Below are 9,672 nucleotides of genomic sequence, written 5' to 3' on the forward strand. Positions count from 1 at the left end.
ATGACTTGTTCGCTCACAGCGTGGTGTATGATGGGAAAAGTAATGTTTACATTTATTTTAGGAACTAAACAAAGACAGCAACTCTGTGACCAAGATATGCTTACATTAACACATTTCCGTACCTCTGGACTACAAAGAATGTGACTGGGAATGTAACTTTAAAGTCCTGATTGAAAGTGCACTTCAGTACAGCAAAAGGTCTTATCTGAGTCTTTGAAACAAGCGCTGAAGGTTTTCATCTCAGGGTTTAATGACTTTTATTCTCATTAACCAACAATCATTATTAACAAACAGTTATATTATATTACCAATACAATCGCTAAGTCCAATACATCTCTCCTGTTACAATTCCACCAGTTTACAGTGACTTTAAGCAAGGAGCTGCTCTTTTTTATTTATTTCACCTTTATTTAACTAGGTAGGCTAGTTGAGAACAAGTTCTCATTTACAACTGCGACCTGGCCAAGATAAAGCAAAGCAGTGCGACACAAACAACAACACAGAGTTACACATGGAATAAACAAACATACAGTCAATAACACAATAGAAAAAAGTATATACAGTGTGTGCCAATGAGGTAAGATATGGGAGGTAAGGCAATAAATAGGCCATAGTGGCTAAATAATTACAATTTAGCAATTAAACACTGGAGTGATAAATGTGCAGAAGATGAATGTGCAAGTAGAGATACTGGGGTGCAAAGGAGCAAAACAAATAACAGTATGGGGATGAGGTAATCGGATGGGCTATGTACAGGTGCAGCGATCTGTGAGCTGCTCTGACATCTGGTGTTTAAAGTTAGTGAGGGAGATATGAGTCTCCAACTTAAGTGATTTTTGCAATTTGTTCCAGTCATTGGCAGCAGAGAACTGGAAGGAAAGGCGGTCAAAGGAGGAATTGGCTTTGGGGGTGACCAGTGAAATATACCTGCTGGAGCGCATGCTACGGGTGGGTGCTGCTATGGTGACCAGTGAGCTGAGATAAGGCGGGGCTTTACCTAGCAAAGACTTATAGATGACCTGGAGCCTGTGGGTTTGGTGACGAATATGAAGCGAGGGCCAGCCAACGAGAGCTTACAGGTCGCAGTGGTGGGTAGTATATGGGGCTTTGGTGACAAAACGGATGGCACTGTGATAGGCCCAAAAAATTGTCAAAGACTCAGTCCCCCAAGTCATAGACCGTTCACTCTGCTACCGCACAGCAAGCGGTACCGAAGTACCAAGTCTTGGTCCAAAAGGCTCCGTAACAGCTTCTACTCCCAAGCTATAAGACTGCTGAACAATTAATCAAATGGCCACCCGGACTATTTACATTGACACTGCTGCTACTCGCTGTTTATTATCTTTGCATAGTCACTTTACCTCAACTTGCATGTACAAACTACCTCGACTAACCTGTACCCCCGCACATAGCCTCATTATTGTTATGTAATTTTATTGTGTTACTTTTTATTTGTTACTTTAGTTTATTTAGTAAATCATTTGTTGAACTGCATTGTTGGTTAAGGGCTTGTAAGTAAGCATTTCATGGTAAGGTGAAAAGAAGAAAAAAAACTTGTCAAATGATCAAAGCAGAATAAACAGCTTGGACAATGTGAAAGAGAAGTTTAAAAAAATATGTTGTATTTGGTGCATGTGACTGTTTTTCAAATTTCATTTCCAGCCATTATTATGAACCGTCCTACCCTCAGCAGCCTCCACTGCTCTACAATAGTACTGGGATATGCAGGGTCAGACTTAGCATCCTGGATCCTTAGAGAGAGTACAGGTGCTCTATAGTTGTGAAGAGAAGAATCATTGTGGAGAGAAAAAAATTGCCTAGACATTTAAACTTTAAGAGAGGTTGGACTTTTAAGTATTTTGGGGGATCTTTGAATCACAGTTACATTTGGTTATCAACTAAAATCAGCCTGCATTTCAAGTCTACAGTTAATCAAAGAGCAACAGTAAGCAAAACACACAAACAACCTGTGGTGAGCAAACAGGCATGTATTCTGAGATAGATATTGGAATCCAGATTAGATGGATAAACGGTTTCAGATACTGTAGTTGTCTCCTATTTAGCTTTCAAACATGATTTACTATACAGTTTAACAGTGGTTTGTTATACAAAGGGGTGGCTGGCAACATAACATATACAATGGTTCAAAATTGCTGTCTTAATTAGCAACAGGCACTAGCATTAGCATAATCACCAACTAATTGACAAATTACTAACAATATAATTATTGTAGGCCTATGTTAAGTTAGAGATCTTTTGAAGACCTAAATCCAAGTACCTAATAAAACATGACTGCAGTAGCAGGATTAGCAAGAGACTATATTGCCTCATAATTCAGAATAATAAAATATACCAGAGCTGGGGAAGGTATTTGGCTCTTTACATGATGTGAAAGTGACTTTAGTAAGCGTTGAGGTAGAAACACTTTTTTTTGGAGTACATTTATACAGAGCAAAGAGTAAAACCAGAGATGTGAAGCTTATGAGAACAACCAGAAACACAATACGAGCTTTGTCATTGTCTGAAAAGAGAGAATGGTACAAGGACCACATGGTAAAGGGGCATGTAGTTCATTTGATGTCAGAAATGAATGTTGTACTGGAGGTTGGTCTAGTGGTCAACACAGTCACCTCCAGATTACACATGCCCCCCAACAATGGGTTCACATAATGTTTATACTAGTTCAAAAGCTTATCATTGTGATCATTCTTTAACTTGTTTAAATGAATTAAGTGCATCATGTTGATTAAGGGTGTTCTCACATATTGTCCTCTTTAAAGTGAACTATGGGGGTAAAAAACAGCTAAAGAACTTATTTTTCCTTGTATTCACACTGCCCTTGCCTTTGAATGAGGACGCAACTCTTTTTCCAATTCACTAAACCTATTTTGTGGTCCGAGTCCTCTTTACATTCAAATTGCTATGTTTAGAAAGGAAACAAAATATGTTGCCAATATTCACTCAATGCACTCTGGGTTTTAACCAAGTGCAGGACAAGCCATTCCACCAGAATGTGCTATCGGACAGCTAATAGATTGCTTTTTATTAAGAGGAGACAGAATCATTGCAATCAGAACATAATATTAACATGTAAATATTATTGGTAACATAATAAATAGCAGAAGAATAACTTCAGATTAAATAATGCTGTAATTGAAAAGGCTACAGCCCCTTTAAGTGCTAGCATTGATTTTGTTCCCCATGTTGTGATTTTCACCAAATATACTACATATACAAAAGTATATGGACACCCCTTCAAATGAGTGGATTCGGCTATTTCAGCCACACCTGTTGCTGACAGGTGAATAAAATCGAGCACACAGCCATGCAATCTCCATAGGACAAGCAATGGCAGTAGAATGGCCTTACTCAAGAGCTGAGTGACTTTCAATGTGGCACCGTCATAGGATGGCACCTTTCTAAAAAGTCAGTTCGTCAAACTTCTGCCCTGGTCAACTGTAAGTGCTGTTATTGTGAAGTGGAAATGTCTAGGAGGAACAATGGCTCAGCCGCGTAGTGGTAAGCCACACAAGCTCACAGAACAGGACTGCAGAGTACTAAAAATCGTCTGTCCTCGGTTGTAACACTCACTACCAAGTTCCAAACTGCCTCTGGAAACAACATCAGCACAACAACTGACCTCAACCCCATTGAACACCTTTGGGATTAATTGGAACGCCGACTGCGAGCCAGGCCTAATCGCCCAACCTCAATAATGCCCTTGTGGCTGGAAGCAATGTTACAACATCTAGTGGAAAGCCTTCCCAGAAGAGTGGAGGCTGTTATAGCAGCAAAGGGGGACCAATGCCCATGATTTTGGAATGAGATATTCAACGAGCAGGTGTCCATATACTTTTGGCCATGTAGTGTATATGCTCATCATTGACAAGTAATTAGAGCTTTCAGGCTTTAACAACAGTATCTTCAACTCATGGCACAGCAGAGAGATCAGATTTATTCATGACCTATACTCAAACAATGTTCTTTATGTCTTTTACACAAATCTAAGCTACATTTGGTATCCCGCAAAAATTACTTTTATTGTTTCTTGCAAGTTGAACTCTTTATTTAGAGAGACATTACCTCCAGATGCGTCAATGAGCAGTCCAGCTGATAAATGTTTCCCCAATTCACAAACTCAAAAAGGTTTTATCTACTACTTTTGAGTCAATTCATACTTGGGATAAACACAATATAGATAATGGAGTAAGAATCTTGGAGGGACCTTGAGATGGATTATGACAAGGAGGAATGGGCAGCATGTATCTACTCATGCAACACCACATTCTGCTGTTACAGGCTCAAAGAGTTCCAGTACAACATTTTACACAGACAACATAGAACCCCATACATTCTTAATAAGTTTGACCCTCAAAGACCCCCAAAGTGTTTAAAATGCAAAACATGAAGTGGCACATACAGTTGAAGTCGGAAGTTTACATACACCTTAGCCAAATACATTTAAACTCAGTATTTCACAATTCCTGACATTTAATCATAGTAAAAATTCTGTTTTAGGTCAGTTAGGATCACCACTTTATTTTAAGAATGTGAAATGTCAGAACAATAGTAGAGAGAATGATTTATTTCAGCTTTTATTTCTTTCATCACATTCCTAGTGGGTCAGAAGTTTACATACACTCAATTAGTATTCGGTAGCATTGCCTTTAAATTGTTTAACTTGGGTCAAACGTTTCTGGTAGGCTTCCACAAGCTTCCCACAATAAGTTGGGTGAATTTTGGCCCATTCCTCCTGACAGTGCTAGTGTAACTGAGTCAGGTTTTTAGGCCTCCTTGCTCGCACACGCTTTTTCAGTTCTGCCCACAAATTTTCTATAGGATTGAGTTCAGGGCTTTGTGATGGCCACTCCATTACCTTGACTTTATTGTCCTTAAGCCATTTCGACACAACTTTGGAAGTATGCTTGGGGTCATTGTCCATTTGGAAGACCCATTTGCGACCAAGCTTTAACTTCCTGACTGATGTTTTGAGATGTTGCTTCAATATATCCACAATTTCCCCTTCCTCATGATGCCATATATTTTGTGAAGAGCACCAGTCCCTCCTGCAGCAAAGCACCCCCACAACATGATGCTGCCACCCCCGTGCTTCAAGGTTGGGATGGTGTTGTTCGGCTTGCAAGCCTCCCCCTTTTTCCTCCAAACATAACGATGGTCATTACAGCTAAACAGTTCTATTTTTGTTTCATCAGACCAGAGGACATTTCTCCAAATAGTACAATCTTTGTCCCCATGTGCAGTTGCAAACCGTATACTTTTTTAATGGCGGTTATGGAGCAGTGGCTTCTTCCTTGCTGAGCGGCCTTTCAGGTTATGTCGATATAGGACTCGTTTTACTGTGGATATAGATACTTTTGTACCCGTTTCCTCCAGCATCTTCACAAGGTCCTTTGCTGCTGTTCTGGGAGTGATTTGCACTTTTCGCACCAAAGTACATTCATCTCTAGGAGACAGAACGCGTCTCCTTCCTGAGTGGTATGACGGCTGCGTGGTCCCATGGTGTTTATACTTGCGTACTATTGTTTATACAGATGAACGTGGTACCTTCAGGCGTTTGGAAATTGCTCCCAAGGATGAACCAGACTTGTGGAGGTCTACAATTTTTTTCCTGAGGTCTTGGCTGATTTCTTTTGATTTTCCCATGATGTCAAGCAAAAAGGTACTGAGTTTGAAGGTAGGCCTTGAAATACATTCACAGGTACACCTCCAAGTGACTCAAATGTTAATTAGCCAATCAGAAGCTTCTAAAGCCATGACATCATTATCTGGAATTTTCCAAGCTGTTTAAAGGCACAGTCAACTTTGTGTATGGAAACTTCTGACTCACTGGAATTGTGATATAATCTATCACTTATAATTCACTGTCTGAAAACAATTGTTGGAAAAATTACTTGTGTCATGCACAAAGTATATGTCCTAACCGACTTGCCAAAACTATAGTTTGTTAACAAGAAATTTGTGAAGTGGTTGAAAAACTAGTTTTAATGACTCCAACCTAAGTGTATGTAAACTTCCGACTTCAACTGTACAGCACCAGTCAAAAGTTTGGACACACCTACTCATTCAAGGCTTTTTCTTTATTTTTTACATTTTCTACATTGTAAAATAAGAGTGATGACATCAAACTAACACACATGGAATCATGTCGTAACCAAAAAAAAAAAGTGTTAAATCTAAATATATTTTAGATTTTACATTCTTCAAAGTTGCCACCCTTTGCCTCGATGACAGCTTTGAACATGCTTGGCATTCTCTCAACCAGCTCCTTGAGGTAGTCACCTGGAATGAGGTGACCTTGAGGTCAGGTGATTGTGGAGGGCAGGTCATCTGATGCAGCACTCCATCACTCTACTTCTTGGTCAAATTGCCCTTACACAGCCTGGAGGTGTGTTTTGGGTCATTGTCCTGTTATAAAACAAATGATAGTCCCACCAAGCGCAAAGCAGATGGGATGGCGTATCACTGCAGAATGCTATGGTAGCCATGCTGATTAAGTGTGCCTTGAATTCTAAATAAATCACAGACAGCGTCACCGGCAAAGCACCCCCACACCATAACACCTCTATGCTACACGGTGGGCAGCACACCAAAATTCACAAATTTTACTCATCAGACCAAAGGACAGATTTCCACCGGTCTAAATGTCCATTGCTCGTGTTTCTTGACCAAAGCAAGTCTCTTATTATTGGTGTCCTTTAGTAGTGGTTTCTTTACAGCACTTTAACCATGAAGGCCTGATTCACACAGTCTTCTCTGAACAGTTGATGTTGAGATGTCTGTTTGTTGAACTCTGTGAAGCATTTATTTGGGCTGCAATCTGAGGTGCCAATTTCTGAGGCTGGTAACTAATGAACTTATCCTCTGCAGCAGAGGTAACTCTGGGTCTTCCTTTCCTGTGGCGGTCATCATGAGAGCCAGTTTCATCATAGAGCTTGATGGTTTTTGTGACTGCACTTGAAGAAACTTTCAAAGTTGTGAAATTTTCCATATTGACTGCCCTGCATGTTTTAAAGTAACGATGGACTGTCGTTTCTCTTTGCTTATTTGAGCTGTTCTTGCCATAATATGGACTTGGTCATTTACCAAATAGAGCTAATCTTCTGTATACCACTCCTACCTTGTCACAAAATAACTGATTGGCTCAAACGCATTATGGAAATAAATTCTACAAATGTATGTTTAATGAGGGACACCTGTTAATTGAAATGCATTCCAGGTGACTACCTCTGTCCTTTGGTCTGATGAGTCCAATGAATGCTCTTGAGCAGGTTTTCATCAACGATCTCTCTGTACTTTGCTCCATTATTCTTTCCCTCCATCCTAACTAGTCTCCCAGTGCCTCCCACAGCATGATGCTGCCACCACCATGCTTCACCGTAGGGATGTTATTGGCCAGGAGATGAGCGGTGTCTGGTTTCCTCCAGACGTGACACTTGGCATTCAGGCCAAATAGTTCAATCTTGGTTTCATCAGACCAGACAATCTTGTTTCTCAAAGTCTGAGTCGTTTTGGTGCATTTTGGCAAACTCCAAGCAGGCTGTCATGTGCCTTTTACTAAGGAGTGGCTTCCATCTGACCACTCTACCATAAAGGCCTAATTGGTAAAGTGGTACAGCAATGATTGTCCTTCTGGAAGATTCTCCCATCTTCAGAGGATATTCTGGAGCTCTGTCAGAGTGACCATCGGGTTCTTTGTCAACTTCCAACCAAGGCCCTTCTCCCCCGATAGCTCAGTTTGGCAGGGCAGCCAGCTCTAGGAAAAGTCTTGGTGGTTCCAAACTTCTTCCGTTTAAGAGTGATGGAGGCCACTGTGCTCTTGGGGACCTTCAATGCTGCAGAAACATTTTGGTACCCTTCCCCAGTTCTGTGCCTCAACATAATCCTGTCTCGGAGCTCTCTATGGACAATTCCTTAGACCTCATGGCTTGGTTTTTGCTCGGACATGCACTGTCAATCAATCAAATGTATTTATAAAGCCCTTCTTACATCAGCTGATGTCACAGAGTGCGGTACAGAAACCCAGCCTAAAACCACAAACAGCAAGCAATGCAGGTGTAGAAGCAAGGTGGCTAGGAAAAACTCCCTAGAAAGGCCAGAACCTAGGAAGAAACCTAGAGAGGAACCAGGCTATGAGGGGTGGCCAGTGCTCTTCTGGCAGTGCCAGGTGGTGATAACAGAACATGGCCAAGATGTTCAAATCTTCATAGATGACCAGCAGGGTCAAATAATAATAATCACAGTGGTTGTCAAGGGTGCAACAGGTCAGCACCTCAGGAGTAAATGTCAGTCAACTGTGGGACATTATATAGACAGGTGTGTGCCTTTCCAAACTATGTCAAATCAATTGAATTTACCACAGGTGGACTCCAAACAGGTTGTAGAAACATCAAGGATGATCAATGGAAACAGGATGCACCTGAGCTCAATTTCAAATATCATAGCAAAGGGTCCGAATACATCAGCAATCATTTCTAAAAACCTGTTTTCACTTTGTCATTATGGGATATTGTGTGTAGATTGATGATGTAGATCCATTTTAGAATAAGGCTGTATTGTAACAAAATGTGGAAAAAGTGAATGGGTCTGAATACTTCGATTGCATTGTACATGGTTTCTAGGGTTGCCCGTCTATAACCAGATTCTGGTCATTAATTTTCAGTCTTTCATTGCAAGATAAGTGTATCCAGAGCTGTTTCTATTAAGCTTACCAGCAAGAAACAAGATTTTGAACCCTTTGACTGATTCTTTTAGAAAGTTGAAACTTTTATTAGCAAGAACATGAATGCTATTTAATTGGATTAAGGACAAGCCACTAACGATTACAGTGGTATGAGATTTTGCCTATGCACTATTGGATGAAAGGAAATGTAAACATTTATACTAAAGTGTGGCTGCCATAAAAGTATGGACAGGAAGGGGAAACTACGTTTTTTGCTGATATGTAAGCTTATTGGATGGTGAAATGTGAGCAGAACGTTGGGCAACGATGTGGAAACTATTTGTATTATTATAATTTTTCTTCTGATTATTGTAGGTTACTTAAAACATTTGACTATAGGCCTATGGTATATTATCATCATTGTTTCTTTCTATGTTGATGTAAAAAATATATCTATGACGGATTCACCACTTGAACAACAGCTTTTGTCATATACATATACACACACACACGACCCGTCATACAGGGCATTTTGAGCAACCAGTTTAGCTACAAAAAGTTGGTACAAGAGCGTTGGACTAATAACAGGAAGGTTGCAAGATCGAATCCCTGAGCTGATAAGGTCAAAATCTGTCGTTCTGTCCCTGAACAAGGCAGTTAACCCACTGTTCCTAGGCCGTCATTGAAAATAAGAATTTGTTCTTAACTGACTTGTCTAGTTAAAGGTAAAATAAAAATATATATAAAATCCTGGGTTTTCCTAAATTTGTACTATTTTCTACATTGTAGAATAATAGTGAAGACATCAACATTTTGAAATAACACATGGAATCATGCAGTAACCAAAAGTGTTAAACAAGTCAAAATATATTTTATATTTGAGATTCTTCAAAGTAGCCACCCTTTGCCTTGACAGCTTTGCATTATCTCAACCAGCTTAATAAGGTAGTCACCTGGAATGCATTTCAATTAACAGGTGTGCCTTGTTAATC

Source organism: Salmo salar, chromosome ssa10 (assembly GCF_905237065.1).
Source record: "Salmo salar chromosome ssa10, Ssal_v3.1, whole genome shotgun sequence".
Lineage (NCBI taxonomy): Eukaryota > Metazoa > Chordata > Actinopteri > Salmoniformes > Salmonidae > Salmo > Salmo salar.